Raw genomic sequence first — 16,610 nt, forward strand, 5'->3', positions numbered from 1 at the left:
TTATGGGAAAGCAGGAAAGAAAGATATGCAACGCCGATGCTGCACCAGTGTAAAGACAGATCAAAGGCTGTGGGAGCATGAGATTGGTGTGGTTCAGCAGTTACATTACAGAAGATGCATTCAGTCCTTCATGAGGTCCCAATGGCCCAGATGGTTCGGCCACAGAATATTAACCAAAAAGTAGGTGTGTCGAGCCCACTCAGAACTAAGGGCATATTGGAAGCACAGTGTGGGATGCTACTTCTGGAAGGTCACAGCTTTGCAATCCCTACGAAGTCATTCTATTCTATACACAAGAGCCAGAATTGACTCACTGACAATTTAAGAATAAGAACAACACATTAAAACACCTACTTCATGAACATGCATTGGAAGATTTCAGGCAGACTCAACTTGACTTTAAACAGGCTAGCACAGGCCTGTTTGAAACATAACATAACAGGCAGTTGTGCAGGTAGACATCTGAAAAATCTTAATCTACATCTATCTGGCTCAAAAATTCTTGAGGTTGTAAGACTGTATCTCTCTTTGCCAAAGAGTTTACAATTTGCTTGGAAACAAGAAACTAGATTTAAAATCAGCATAAGGGCACATGAGGGAGGGGGGAGCGGGGAGGGAGGGGGGAAAAAAAGAGGACCTGATGCAGAGGGCTTAAGTGGAGAGCAAATGCTTTGCGAATGATTGGGGCAGGGAATGTGAGGATGTGCTTTATACAATTTATGTATGTATATGTATGGATTGTGATAAGAGTTGTATGAGCCCCTAATAAAAAGTTTAAAAAATAAAATAAAATCAGCACAAGGCAATGATTGAGGATTGATTGCCCTTGAACTCCTTCATAGAGGAGTGTGCAGATGGTAAATACTCCCGGATGCTAATGGAAAGGATGGAAGGTTTAGGCAACCGAAGAGCTTCTGAGGAAATGGCTGTCAATGTACTCCCTCAAAACCAGGCACAAAAAAGTTACTCGGTCACCACTCTCTTCTGACACACATGGGGCCAACATGAAGTGGAATTGACCTTGTAGCAACTGGTATGTACATCTTATGACCATCAAGTAGAAGAAATACAGAGAAAAGTATAGACTGTACCATAGTGAAAGAGATGGTGTAAAAGAGGGTGCTGGATCTGGGATTCGAGGATGACGAGGATTTGGACAGCTCGTGGAGAACAGGAGGAGGGCAAGGCAGGTGAAGGCACCAAGAAAGATGAGGAAAAGGTACTATCGGAGGACTGAGCATGTCAGTGAACAACGAGGCTGCTTTATATAGCAAAAGACATTTACTGCAGCGCCATAAAAGGAAAGCAAGGTAGGACAATTGGGCACTGCCTAACAAGAATGGAAAACAGACCACTTGTAAGGCAAATCCAATGGAACAATCACACATGGGCTCAAGAATTGTAACTTATGTCTCAGAAGATATTAGATCACCTTTATTTATATACAAGCTCACATTCACTGCCAGCTAGTTGATTCCAACTCATCGCAACCCAATAGGACAAATACAGAGTGGCTGGTGGTTTCAAACAGCTGAACTGCGGTTAGCAGGCCAGTTCAAACTACTGAAGGCCCAACTGGAGAAAGAAAGGGCTCAAGCACTCATAGAGCTGATCTACCCAGACCCAGAGAGTCTCTTTGAATCAGAATGGAGTCAAGGGTGACAAGTGTCTTTTTATATTTGAAAGAGAAACTATTTAAAAATTAGCATGCTCTCTGAACATAGGCACCTAGAGTTTTGGACACAACCAGGATGGCAGTCCACTGGAGCATACTGAGACCTCATGTGGCTCACTGGCACAGTCCTGTTGGCTACGCGAGGTACCTTTCAGTTTGCATCTCCTCAACTACCTGATGGCTTAACAGGCATTCTGCCTGACAAGTGTAAGTCCTGCTTTTCATACAACCATAGTAGAGCATTGCATTTTAGACGGCTGCTCACCAACTTTGAAAACCACGGACCATACTCACTGCAGTAGGATGTTGGTCCCCTGAACCTATTGTCAGTCCTATTCTAACTGAGTAAACAAACGTGTGATGTATTTGACTCTAATGTACTTGCCGACTAGGAAGTCAGGATTTCTCAGTGGCAGCGAGTGTGGAAGGAGCGTCCAGGATGCTCCGGTGCGCCTTATTGAATTTCTTACTTCTCCTTCTCCTTTATTTCTCTCAGGTTTTATTTTTAATTAACCATAATGTTGCACAAGATCACAAGCCTGCTCGATTAAGGAACACTTTTGAGGAGCGAAAGAGGAAGAATCTGGTAGAAATAAAATTCTTACCAGGATCGAAGGCAGAGGTAATAAATACTCCTGCAATGTGATTGGAAGGAACACAAATAAGGTAGATTTTTAATCTAGAAATTTTTAATGTAATATTGGATATGAAGAAGAAGAAATATTAATACACCCAGAAGACATTGGTCTTTGATGGTTACCAGTGACAGGATGAGGAAGAAATGGAAATCCCTTCTGGAGAGTGGACAGTTACCATTTGGTGGGTGGGAATAGCGGGACTCAATATGGGGAAAGGCTGCACAACTTGACCAAGGTACATTATGACAATAAAAATGCGCACACATAAAGGACATGTAGGGAAAAGCCATATACCATTTTGCAAGAGCAGTGATAATGACCAAACACATGTAAGCACATAAAGCGACATATATGCCGGTCTGTGCGTGGGTATATGGGTCTGCATAAGCACAGACTTGGTTGTGCGTGCTGCGCTCCCTGCCACCGAGAAATTCTGCGTTCATAGACACCAAATACTTTACAGGCAAATATTTCACAAGTGAAGGCTTAGGACTAACAATAGGTTGAGGGGACCAACATCCTAGTGCGGCGCGTATCATCTGTGGTTTTTAAAGTTGGTGAGCAGCCGTCTAAGATACAACTGTGGTCCTGGCCTGTGTGGAGCAAAAGAAAGAGGAAGATCCCAGACAAAAGAGAAAGCAGCGAGCAGATTAGCAGCTCGCACAAACCACGGCCTCAACTAACTGGATAATGCTTGGCTACAACGAGAACCTACAGTCATCCTCCACAGGGACAAGACGGCGCACACCTATGAATCCTGACATCGGCAAGATGTTCGCGTCCTGTTGGCCTGAGACGCTCCCTGCAAACCACTGCTCTGAGATGCCCTTCAAACTCAGAACTGAATCCACTCTGAGAAATCCACTTTCATCCCAATCAGAAGAGGTTCGCAAATCAACAATATCTCCTCTGAGCACTGCGCTCCTTTAAATAATCATCTACATGAAAGTGCTCCGCGTGTGCCATAAAGCAAAGATGAGAAGGGGAGAGGGGAGGGAAGAAACGCTAGATTATCATGGAAACGAAACAAGCTGAATAGAAATATCGAGAATGCTGACACATACATGGTGGAAAGGGTTACCAATGCCACTGAGCAATGTGCAATGTGAAACAAACAAACAAACAAACTAAATTCACTCTCACGAGGCCATGCTGGCTCATAGCAGCCCTACAGGGCAGGGCTGCCGATGCTGCAGTGCTCCATGGGAGTAGAAAGCCCTGTCTGTCGCTCACGGAGCAGATGCTGAATGGGGACTGCTCATAGAAACGGTTTCAGGGTAACCTGATATTCTGTGTACACTATCACCAAAAACAAATAAAACCCCTTTTGCTTTCCTTCAAAAGAAGGATTTATACTTTGAAAAGTGGCAAAGCTTTCACTTCTTCCCTGAATTAAGCTATGGCATTGCTCTGTAAGCAACATCATGATTGTTACAGTTGGTTCACCTCATCCAGGTCCTCAGGCTCCTCGGTTGGTATGAAATTATGGTATGCTTTTGACTTTGAACAAAATGCTGCCATTAAAGGGAATGAAGACTAAATTGACAAGGTATTGAATATTACTGCTGATCTCCGATAGGATTTATAATTTTACTACTCCTTACAGTTGTGAGTCTGTAATGCCAGTTTTCAGATTCATCCCAGAACTTGCATAAAGTTAGGTGCACTGGTTCCTATTCCTGTGAGGAATGTACTCTCTATAGCAACATCAGAGCTCTCGGTGAGATATCATATTTATATCAAAACCTAAATGGCCCATTTCATCCCTGGGATGTCATTTTGAGACAGTAAATAAATATCCTATTTGATACATTCCATTCGAACACAGAGGTCAGAATACTTTGTCCTTTGGAATTTTTTTATAGATTGTGACACTAGTATTGAAATCAAAATTGATATTTAAATAATTACCTCCTTATAATTCTAAATTATGGAAAACAGTGAGTAGCCTGAAATCTGTACCTCAGCATCTGTGTTTCCGTCATCTCTCCTGGGCTTCTCGCTTTGTCTTTGGTTCTTCTGCGGCATCATTGTACCACATATGCCACGTTCTCTCTCCTGAAACCATTTAAGTGACCTGCCTCTACATTCCTATTAGGAAGATGTGAATTAATTGAGCCCTTTTAAGGGTTAAGCCTTGAAAGGGTTAACATAGCTTCCCAAAGAGCCTGATTTATATGCAGTGAGAAACCTATGCTCTGGCAGGCAATAGTTAGCAAACGCTGCTTGGTTTACAAGGACAAATTTAAAATTCTAGCAACTTAAATAATACTGTGAATTTCAGACCCAGGACTATTTACATATGAGACTATTCTTCCTCTTCGAGAGAATGCTTTCCGTGTGCTCTTAGTCCCGCGTAAACTAATCCTGGCACTGACAATGCACCGTTCCGTGATGACATGGATGAGCACATCGAAAATTCAAGTCATCCTCCCAGCAGAGTGCTAATCCCGAAAGGAAGGTCAATGAAAACACGCCTATTAAGCAAACTCTTTGCGTGGAGGCAGCAATATTGTCTTCTCCTGGGTTTTCTCTCGGGCCTGCGTTCGGAATGTTACGGGGGATGTGAAGCTCTGAACCAGTTCAAATCCCCTTGTTCGCGTTCTGGTTAGAGCAGGAGTTACTCTTCAATTGCTCAAGGCCAGGAAACAGAATCAATGCCATTTTTGGCTGTTTCAGAAAACAGAGTTAATGAAGATTGAGCTAATTCTCTCCAGCTTAATATCTAGTAATCAATGCCTGCCAGTAGGAGCTGGGACTCTCATATGATGAATTTTTTTTAAAGTGTAATAGTTTTATATTCATAATGGCATCCTAAGTGCCAAGAGCTATTCATCAAATTCGTAGAAACTTTCTCTTAGATAGATCTAAAGTTTCAATTACGTTATCTTAAATTAGATGGACACAGTTTCAAAGGAACAGATGGATGTCTTGCTAGGATCCGTATTTTGAAAATTATAATACTTTTAAAGAAAGAATAATACAAAAGAGCTTAAGATTTAAATTAATTGTTGTTCTATGTGAAATCCTATTTCCATAAATGATTCTTATAAAATAACATGTTGCAAAAACAGTACATGCATGTATGCATATACGCAGATGAAGATAAGTATATTTTCTCAACCAAAATTTTAATTCTAAGATTTCTTGCCTGTGAAAATAAAGTCTTTCTTTTGGAACTAGTATATTTGATAGTGTTCCAAAAGATAACTTTAGAATAAAATACAGGTAGTTTGAATGTACACAATTTTAACCTAAACAATTCTCGCTACCAGCAGCTGATGTCACCGCTATTCTTGCTATTGTTATTATAGATGGATAAACGTAGAGAGAGTTGGATAGGAAAGGTAATTGACATTTAAAGTAAAGCCTGTTCTTGGAATTGCTTCCCTAAAAGTATCTGTTCTTATTACCTTTAGAATATCAGATGTTTATTGGCAACTGTAGTATACTGTAAGCTTATTGGAAGCTGGGTGTGTTTGTTTGTTTGCTTCTTGTCTTGCATGATTGGGTCATCTCAAGAAAGGAAATTTAAGCAAAATCAATACACTCGATATTCGTGTTCTAGAGTAAATATACAAAAGTGTTCCGTGTAATGGGTTTTACTGGCAATAACAATCCATTTGTCTTGCAACTGCTTTAGTGTTTTGTCATCATAAGCACATGGCACAGCCAGGAAGAAGTTGGGAAAGCGGTCTGAAAGCTCACCTACAGAAAGATAGGAGATGCAGCCCTCTGAACCCCGTGCTAAGTAATCAGAGGGTCAAAACCTACTGGAGACAGCTACTCCTGAACCCCAGCAAGGGCGACAATGGGCTCCTAAAAGGGTGCAAGCAGTTATCTATTCAAGGCGGAATGTCTATCAAATGTGTCTGGGGCAGAATCATAAACACGTTCTTATCTTAGAGAGTACTCTCTTGGTATCGGATGATTAACAACCAGATGCACAATAAAGAATGGGGTAAAAGTTAGTATTTTAACAAAGAAATAAACATAAATAAATGATGCTTGTAAATTTATTTTCAATCACATAATCTAACTCCAGTCTAAATAAAAATTCACATCGCTATCTCTGAGAGAATTCCTTAGGGCAAAGCCTTTTGAACACCAGCATGCTATATTTGAGTTTTGTTTTCAAAAGATGTATGCTTAATAAAAGAAATCCTTTATTGCTACTAATGCTATTTTCTGATCACTGTTTAAAATTTTCCATAGTCATTATGAAAAACAAAACAAACCAACAACTACGATATGATCTGACCGACTCAGTTTAATGTTCAAAGTCCTCCGTAATCTAAGAATAATTTTCATATTAATTTCTTTCTCAATTTCTCTTTTTATAAAAAATCCATCTTTCCAGATCATATACCACCAGGTAAAACCTATGTACTTCTTGGTTTGACTCCTTATTAATCCAAATTGAAATTTGGATGAGCCTATCTTCCACATTTTATTTTCCTTTGGGTTTTTTTAATCCTAAAAGTCCTCTGCAAATCTCACCGTGACTATCCAGGACTTCACTCATTCGGTCACTCATGTAATGATCAGTCCATAACTATTTACTATCTACCTGTCAAATGGCCAGAAACCCACAAGACAATATGACTATTAATAAGACAAGGCTTCTATGTAATGTTTTCAGTGCTGGAGCAACATTTATCATCTTCAAAATTCTTTTTAGAATCATTTGAAAGGAGGCGTAACTTCAACTCCAGTAATCAGAGACTTGCTTGAGGGATTTTACTTCTGTACATTTCACTGAATGAATCTGTCCGTACCTCCTCACATAAGATTGAGAAAGGATAGGACTGCCTTTTTTATATCTATGCTGCTTTAGAAAGAAGTAGAAGTACAACAATATCACACATTAGCATAAATCTATTATATCTTCTTTGAAAATACACACTTGCCAAAACAGGTAGCTGCTTCCTGTCTATATAACTAGAAATTGGGCCATTGTAGTATTAAAGAAACAATACGCTTAAATTCTACCAAGTAAAAGTTTGTACTTTTGTTTTCAATGTCTCGCAACAAATCTCCAGAAAATAGTAGGAATCTTCTAACTAAACCTTAAAATTGCTATACATATATTATGAGTCTATATAAATAAATTGGAGAATGTAGAACTTTCTCCAAGATGCATAATTGGAATAGGAAAATTTCTGCTCAAACCAGAGAACAGACTAGAATTTTGAGAAAGTGTCAAACCAGTCAATATTTTGAATGACATTTAAATTTTGAGGTCCTTCTGAGTTTGTTCGCTGACCTCAAATTTACCAGAATTAAGGTCCAAGGAATGACTAGAAATAGAATGAAATTTAAACTGTTTGACTGATAAATCTCTGATATAAAATTTTGAGGTTCATTTGTTGAGATGAGAGTAGAGGCTCACAAAGGAAAGTGATGCAGCTGCTTGTTATTAGATGTGACCATTCTTCTTCCAAGTTTTGTTGAAAAATGGTCAATTTATCACTCAGAACAACCAATGTCACTGCCATAGGGTTGATGCCAATGCCTAATGACCCTCCTTTCAGAGGCTGTGACTCGGGAGGAGACAGGCCGAGCTTTCTCCTGAGGAGAGGCTGAGGGTTTCAACCAGGTGGCCCATGGGATCGGAACCCAGCGTGTAACCACTATAGAACCATGGAATCTTCGGCTCTAGGTTTCTCTTCGTTTTCGATTTGTCTACTTGGTTGTTAAAAGTAAATGTGCCTGCATACGATTTTACATAAAATTCCAAATATTAGGCATGCATATAAATTTTAGCATTTATGATACTTAAAGTACATATTAGAGCATAGAATTCATTGATTTAATTATTACCCACACAATATGGAAACGATTATATGGAGTCAATCATACATTAGGAAATTAACACCGATTTAAGCAAAAAGAATAATGCATGGTTATGATTATTTTGCAACATAGCACATAAAATGAGTATAGCATATATTTATAAAGAAAATTAAAATCTTACAATAAAATAGTGAGCAAGATATAATGGCACACATGGGAAAGGATTCCGGTAGGTTAGCTACGATAACTCAATTTTGAATTGAAGAACTTTAATATAGCATAGACTCACTGCCATAGAGTTGATCACAACATGAAGTGATCCCATAGGACAGGGTAGAACTGTCCCTGTGGATTTCCAAAAATATCACACTTTTCAGAAAAAAAGGTAGAAACGCTTATCTTTCTCCTGATTGCATATACAAGTACACCAATAGAAATATTGACAAACTTCACCACCTGATACTTTAAACAAGGAAAATCGAAAACTTTAAAAATAACAAGATATTTCTAGGTTATTAAGATGAATACTCAAGGGTAAATAAAACCAAAAAGTGAGCATCCATATACGAATACAGTTCCCCTTTGTGCACATTTCTGCACAGTACGAACATGAATGGAAAGTGCCCGTATCTCACTTAATGACAAAATCTTTGGGGACCGCCTAGGATAAAATGAAAGGCCTAATCCAGCTTATTCTGGATTTCCCGGTGCTCAGTGAGAACCCACTGCCCGCTCGGTGCTTCAAATGAGTAAACGGCAGGGTTAAGCCCAGGTGTGCATGCACTTATGTGCACACGCACCAATGAACATGCTCACGCACAGAGGCCAAGGAAGATGCCAGGCCCCGAGAGAAACGTCTCTCAGGACACCGGAGATATGTGTATAAAATCTCAGAGTTGAAAGCTGAGACAACTGATACATAGAAATGATATTTTTGCCTCTAACTTTTACAGAATTTAATAGCATTCTCTTTTAAAATGAATTAAAGTGTCATGAGTATGAAATCTACAAGTACTTTTAGGGAGTGATGGAAAATTGAATCCAAACATGTATGTATGTGTTTAGTCAACCTTCCCAGCCTGTTCTCCAAAGCATGAAGGGCAATTACGAGGTCGCTGTGAGCCTGCACTGACTCTGGCAGTGAGTTCGGTTTGGTTCCATTTGGTTTGAAACCCAATCACGATCCTTTCTTTTCCAATTTCCATTCATTTTCACACCAGAAAATAATGCACTTATTTCCTTTTTCTAGTATAAACAAACCAACATCAAGAAAAAGAACAATGATTCCTAGATTGCTATATCTTACAAGAGTTATTATTAAAGCACTGTAATAAGTTGATATGACCATTTTCACCATTGACCTACATTTCCCTGAAGTAGAGGTTAAACTATGTAGAAACAAATGAAATTTCTCAAATATATTCCAATGTTCCAGATCCAATGCTTATCTATATGAGGTGGTGAGTTCAATGTCATCTGAGGCTGATTATCCTTTCTGCTTTTCACTTGGTTACTCCAATCAGCACCGGTGCACTTTCATTGCTTGTTTAAATCATACACAGTAATGCACATTCATGTAGAGAGGAAAAATTAACTACTGTGGAGGACTTTGGTCTTCAGCTTCACCAGCTATGAGAGTCAATATAAATTTGGTTATGTTCTAACTTCAAGAATCCATAGTATGGCCGTTTGTAGAGACTTTAGAAATGGTGTAGAGAAAGATCTGATCTAGTCCCACAATATAACATTCCCCGGTATGTGGGGTGATTGGCTCTCTTAAAGGAAAGAAGATTATGGGGACATCAGTTTCTCAGATGCAACACCATTCTTCTTCAGACGGAAACACCTAAAACGTATGTGAATAATCAAATCTCCCTTTCCCTGTATCAGTAAGAGAAATTAATTTAAATGTTAGGCTTTTATAGTAAATATTTTAGAGTTGAGCTACTTAAAGCCACTTTAACAATAATGAATCTGGGAAACTCTGGTAAAAACGAATGTTTCAACTCTCCATTTTAATCGTCATCATTTTACAACTTTTGTACTAAAATAAATTGCCTTTTGAAAATCACTCGCTGAACATTTAAGATGACCTCCCCTTGAAAACAAGATGCATTAGCAGTCTTCCATGCTTTTACTTGCAACACTACTTTTCTTTGGAAAAATAAAGCCTACACGCTCTGCAAGGCATCTGTTTGTCTAGTCTTTTTGAGTGATATCATCTAACAAGTCAAATGCGGATCACAGAGAAGAAAGCTAGCAGATGAAGAAATTGCTCACCTGGAGGAGGCAGACCAACAGACTGAAGTCTAGTTGTGATGGTGTGTAGGGTGAGGATAGCAAAGGAAAGCAAAGTCGGGAATGCTTGAAAAATAAAATATTTTTAGTTAACAAATAGAAAAGCCAAAGTGGGGGAGAAAGGGGGTCCAATTGAATCATGAATCCTGTCTATTGATTTTGATTTCAATATTAAAATCCCCTAAGAATGACCAATGCTTAAAAGATAGGCTTGGTGTTATCTCTTTAGACACTTAAGATATATTCTTATTGGAAGAAAATTAGATTATTTTGTTTTTCAGTATTTCAGTTTGAGTGAGAAAGAGTATCAAGCATGAATCCCTAAGAAAGTGTAAAAATACTTTCCGTATGAGGACGCATTAATTCATCCTGTATAAAGAACTACCCTTTTGCCAATAGTTGGTAGAGGATGTATATATAATGCAGATAACAGTATATTTTATAATACCTCTAGGAATCAAGGCTTTTAATAAAAAAATTTTTCCTGCATGTTAATGTTAGTTATGCAATATATATTGCTTAGAACTTGAAGCCTTAGATTCCAGAAAATTCAGCTTTTTAGTCAGTCAATAAGAAATCTCCAATTTTTAAAAGCACATTCAGTTCAGTAATGAGAATATGTATATATATGTTTCTATATGATTATTTTTTAACCAAGTTAAACATTCAGCTAAAACAAAGTAAGAAAATAGTACTTTTTTGAATGAACCTCTAATTTGTGTACAACACATATTAGTAAAATTGATCAACCTCTTAATCTAAAGGAAAGAACATTTTGTTTTGCTTTAATGTTATTGAAATGTGCAGTAAATATGAGGTATTGATTGGTGTCTGAAAGTCTTGCCAAAAAAAAAAAAACCTGTCTGTGAGCAAGAGTAGTTCCATTTTTAAAATAGTCTCATTTTCTTATTTTCAACCTTCGTTCACCCAGTGTGGCCTCCTGTTTCCCGAGGATGTAAATATGCAGGTTCCCAAGGGAAACCACATTCAGCAGCTAGGAACTGGCAGCTTGTACATTTTGCAGATGTTTTTCTTTCCTTTTGCATCCCCACATCCTCACCAGCTTCCTGTTTAATGTGTGCATGTTTCTCTCTTCTTCTTAAAGGGTACACCCACAACAAATGGAAACACCTGAAAACCAGTCTGCTTCGTGCTCATGATTGAAGACAGACTAGGAGAGTGGTTAATAAACGGAGAGCATGGGGAATGAGAATAGAAGGTCAGAGGGAGAAACCTGACTTGAACAGTTAAAAATTGTCAGCTGACCCCTCCTCTGATGCATGCTGGACCTGATTGGTTTTCCACGTTTTTGTATTGTTTTCTGTTGTTGTTTTTGTTTGTTCATATTAAGGTTTATTTCAGATGTGTTTGATCATTGGAGACCACCCTCTTGAACTTGTGTTATATGTTTTTCTGGGGGTTTCTTTTGGTGTATGAGACCCAGGATTGATGAACCTATGGGGACAAGTAGAATGCGTGTTTCTGGGGTAGAGAGTGTGTGTGTGTGTGTGTATGGGTGGGGGTGGGGTGGGGGGCGCTACAACAGTGTTGGGGGGGTCTATAAAGGGAAGACTATGGCAAGGTGTCTAGAAAGGGAAAGAATGTTTGGAAACTGACGGTGGTAACTATTATACAATGCTGCATGATGGGATTGAAATATGGAATCATATGCTATAGGTATGAAATCCCAATGAAAAAGATTACTGTTATACACATAGCTCAGACAAAACATGCGGGATACTTGCTGAGATCATGAAAAATAATTCATCTGTATCTCACTTTGTTGCTCTGCTCAGCTTTGAAAATTCTAAAGGGACTCTAATTCTTGCCAAAGACATACGAGGAAAAGATTCTAGTCTGCAATCTTCTTGTATTCTCATGCTTATCATATTCATTTGACTTTTTCATATTTGACACAATTCTCAAACATTTTCTATCCTATTAGCAACTGGAGTTTGTTTTTCTATCCACTGACAATGCATTCCCACAATAGTAATCAAACTCCAATAATCGATATGTAATAGATTTTATGCATATTCAAAATAACTCATGATTTTTAAATTGTATAACCAGTAACCCAAAGTGCACATTCTTATACTCACATAATATATATCTCATCCAGATTGGGAGAAAGTAACTGACGACATTTAAATATCAGGATATAAAATACCAGATAGCAATAAGATGCTGTGTAGAATAGTAATTAGGCAAATTAGAAAGTAGGTTACGGAAAGGTAAAACAGAATTTAAATGACTAAAATTTGTTGGGGTTTTTTCACCCCCACTGCATCACCCATGTATTAAAATTTGTTTCTATATCGTGGATCGTAAATAAGTGAAATTTGCAAGAGGAGTTTATACATATGCAAGTAAAATTGGGGCCTCAAGTATGTATATGTGTGCTTGTGCATGTGCATATAACACACACACATGATTGCCCCAAATCATTCTAAATACTTTGAACATTTTCAAAAAAGCCTGCAAATTAATAACCCTTCAGTTTCATGTTCCCAAAACGGCTGAAGCTCATTTCAGTTTGTATAATGTTTGATTTTCTGTGTAGTAATCACATTTTTGGTCCCATCTGCATGAGCAACGTTGCTTATAACTTCAATATATACTATCAGGTTATTGAACAAAATGTCTAACTTTAGATTTGTGCGCATATGTGCATGAGTATGTAGATTAACAATCAAAAATAAATAGTCTCTTACAGGGAGAAAATATGTCTGTGTATTTGTAAATATGGCTTGATAACATGAATATTCTTAGAAACAACGCAGATAAACAATTCAATCCACAGATGCTCAGCATTATCTCAAAGCATCTATTATTGCACTTTCCAATTTGTTCATAAATGGAAGAATGAATTATAAAAAGATATTAAAATCTTCCATTTTTATATGTTTATTGATAGAAATTTCAGTAATTTAAAAAATTTAAATGGAAGAGTAAGGCAGAACCATATTTCCTTTAAATGAGATGATGCTAAATTTCATCAAAGCAGACCATATATTAACAATCACTACATGCATTATTAGACATTTTTAAAGTCAGTGTAGCACACATGCACCCGTATGCATATTGTGCTCTTTTTGGGTGCTATGTCTAAATATATTAATATTAAATCAAATTTTTTTTCTCTACAGTTCTTTCTTCTTGAAAGAAAACAGAAGTTGGGGGAGGTTTGGGGGATGAAATGTCAAATAACTTGTCAAATTCCATAACCAGTCCATTATGAAACTGCCCCAGGAGATAGAAGAGCATTCCAAACACAACAGTATCCAACACTATAAGCAGTGTGTATTTGTTATTGTTTATTCATGTATGCCTTAGCAAGTCCAGAGCTTAAGAATCAATCCAGCTAAGGTTAATAATTTTCAGTAAAGTGACTAAATTTAATGACGTGTAAAAACTCACACAGTCTTCTCAGCATGCTGGATAATAGCTCTTGTAGTTTTGTGAGAGCCTTCGATGTGTGATGTTTCCTCAATGGCATTTCAGTTTATGTGGATGAAAATTCAATGTGGACTGCACTTTGGCATAGCAAATTATCCTCTGGTCTTTCCTTTCAAATAATGTCTTTCAAGTCCCAAGCTCACCTCTTAGGTTTCAGGGGTTCTTTGTGAGAATCTGAGTCACCTAACCAGGCATTTCAACTACTGAGTGAATATTTTCAGTATTTGGTTATTAGTGATTATGGTGAATGGGTAAAACGATGCAAGTTAGCTATTTAGAGTATACATAGTCCCAGAACTATGATCAAAGATATAAGGGGCTGAATACATTTTCAGTTGTCTATAATATTTCATTGCATTCTAGGCAGTTTTAGTGAAGAGGCTTTGTAAACTGCGATGCCTCCGCCAAAGCCATGAAGGCAAAATGAGTCATGTAATCATCACTACCCCTGCCTAACGATGGCCACCAGGAGAGGGAAATCACGGCCGCCATTCTACGGTGATGTGCAAACACAATAGCATGCTGACGGCTACAGGCTTAGACGGGATTGAATTTCAGAGACTACAAACGGAGATAGCTGAATTCTCATTCACTTTAGGCTTGGAATCAGAAGACAAGTATCTAAGAGTATAGAAACCACATCAGAAATAAATTCTATCTCAAAATTTCTCTGGCTTAAGGGAATTTCCATTATTAGCAGCCTTCTGAAAGAAAGCAAATACCATCGGTGGGCATAAAAAAATTTTAAAAAACAAAAAGACGTTTTTGAGTTTTCAAGCCGATATCAACTAATACTTTGCCCCTACAGGACAGAGTAGAATTGCTCCTGTGAGTGTCCGAGACTATCACAGCAACAGAAAGCCTCGTCTTTGTCCCTTGGAGGGGCTGGTGGTTTCAAACCGCTGACCTTGTGGATAGCAGTCAAATATGTAAACACTATACCACCACCAGGGCTAATGCAAATAAAAACATGGTGTTTATACCGATTCCACTACTCTAAAGAGTGAATGTTGGAAAGTTCATTCCGTACCCTGATGTTTGGAATTCAAATTTTATTTTTGTAAATAAAAAGGTAAAGCATAAGTAGATTCTTTGTTAGTTTGCAAAGAATTGCTAAACCCATGAGTCGCTGAATGCTAGCATCCATGTAACTTAAAGTCAGAGTAACACAAGCCGATAAAATACAGGACGTGAAGAAGGAAAATAACTAGTTAACTCCTTCCAGGCCACGGAAATTATTCTATAAAAGATATATAAAACAGGAATTTACTTTTGCTCCCCTCCACTTAACATCCCATCATCCACCTCCCAAATTAAACGTTCTTTGAACATCACCTTGGGCTTTTCGCTACTCCCCAAAGCCCGCCAGGTGTCCAAATGGCCTCTAGGCTTTTCTAGGCTAAAGAAAACTTTCCATCACGCCCAACTCTTCCATGGTGCTTGTGGCTCCGAAAGCAAGCTGATGGGATCACATCCAGATTCCCATGGCTTGCCAAACCCACGACCGGCAAAAAAGCTTCGGTTGGGTTGATGCTGACTCCGGGGGACCCCGATGAGTGGCAGTAGAAATGAACCCCGTGGGATTTGCCTCGGTTTATTTTCACCCCTCTATCTCCTGAGAAAGCAGCTGAGCGGCACAAATGGGTGAAGCCTGGGCCTGCTAACGGCAAGGTTGGTGGTTTAAACCTACCAGCCACCTGGGGGGGGGGGGGGGAGGAGAGGAGGCTGTCTGCTTCTTTAAAGATGGACAGTCTTGGAAATCCAAGGGAGCCATTTAATTCTGTCTTATATGATCGCCAGCAGCAGATGGATTCAATAGCTGTGGTTTGGGGTTTTTTGAGGGGACTTGAAATGGCACCTATTTCCCTTCAAGCTGCTGGTTGTATAAACTGTTTGCACCATGCACAGACACAAGTCTCAGATGCTTGCCACCGAGTTAATTCTGGCTCCCGGAGACAGTGCTCCAAAAAGTCGGAGAAAAATAGAGCACCCTGCTTTGAACTTTGTTGTCCTCCTCTTGGCCAGAGACAGGGATGACTTTAAAAACTGGAATCAACATTTACACAGGCCAGTTAATTCCCTGATTTGTGAACCGTTAATCAAAAGGAAGCAGTGGTGTCCATAAAATAAAAATCATGTCCGACATATTAAAGCAGGCATACCCTCGTATCCTCCTATGGAGAGGAGCGGTGAGCCAGTATCTCCTGGCCGCCTCCCTGGCTGTGCCTGTTTCTAACCGTTATTCCTGTCTCCTGTTTTGAAGGTACAGGAAGCAGCAGGGATTTATATGAGGACAAAGGCTCTGAGGGCTGGAAGATGCTCTTCTGTGCATGTGGGTCATTTATGAAGCACAGATTCTGTTTGCCACGTGCAGTTACGCACTGTGCCACTGAGAACACAGTAAAGGCAGAGAGAACAGCTAAGCCAGCCTCTGCCTTGATCTAGTTTGTGGAAGTCAGAGCTTTGGCCTGTGGCTTTCCACACAGCCTTCTGCGTGTTGTTTGAGTGGTGGTGACAAGCTGGGATTGAATTTGGTGAATTTACACAGCTAGATTTCATGACTTTAAATAAATGTCTCACCTAGACTTAAGTTCTGGGGCCAATCTCTTAATTTTTCTGTCCTTTTGATTTCTCATCTGTACAGTGGGGATAGTGATGGAGATGATACAGCCCAGAGTTCCTGTCGTCTTAAAGGAAGATGCGTGCAAAGCCCTTAAAAGAGTTCACGCAAAGCACCATCCTAA

General features: G+C 38.9%; 1 protein-coding gene across 4 annotated transcripts in view; it reads right to left on the reverse strand.

Annotated features, from left to right (window-relative positions):
- The window catches only part of PCDH17 (protocadherin 17), a 163,285-nt gene that overhangs the window by 59,950 nt on the left and 86,725 nt on the right, over positions 1–16,610 (reverse strand). The window lies entirely within an intron of this gene.

The sequence above is a fragment of the Tenrec ecaudatus genome, chromosome 11, assembly GCF_050624435.1.
Source record: "Tenrec ecaudatus isolate mTenEca1 chromosome 11, mTenEca1.hap1, whole genome shotgun sequence".
In the NCBI taxonomy this organism is placed as follows: domain Eukaryota; kingdom Metazoa; phylum Chordata; class Mammalia; order Afrosoricida; family Tenrecidae; genus Tenrec; species Tenrec ecaudatus.